A 255-nucleotide genomic window follows, 5' to 3' on the forward strand; every position below is an offset into this window, starting at 1 on the left:
CTATTGATAAAACCATAAAATATTAAATAAAGCATTCTTTGATATTAAGACATAGATCTTCATTCTTCACATCCTAGTTGGGATGTTATTTATTTAGAGAAAGTATAAAGGATTTTAATTTGAGTCGCAAAGGCGGCTATTGATTAGAATACGTTAAAAATTAAGAATTTTCATGATCACTTGCAAGTTGCAAGACATACATAATTATTTATTAGGAATGTTAATGGTTAATATTTTTAGTGAAAAACAATTATA

At 25.1% G+C, this 255-nt stretch overlaps 1 protein-coding gene across 3 annotated transcripts in view; it reads left to right on the forward strand.

Moving 5' to 3' along the window:
- Positions 1 to 255, forward strand: part of LOC107619584 — a 15,399-nt gene that overhangs the window by 10,170 nt on the left and 4,974 nt on the right. The window lies entirely within an intron of this gene.

The sequence above is a fragment of the Arachis ipaensis genome, chromosome B09 (genome assembly GCF_000816755.2).
Source record: "Arachis ipaensis cultivar K30076 chromosome B09, Araip1.1, whole genome shotgun sequence".
Classification (NCBI taxonomy): domain Eukaryota; kingdom Viridiplantae; phylum Streptophyta; class Magnoliopsida; order Fabales; family Fabaceae; genus Arachis; species Arachis ipaensis.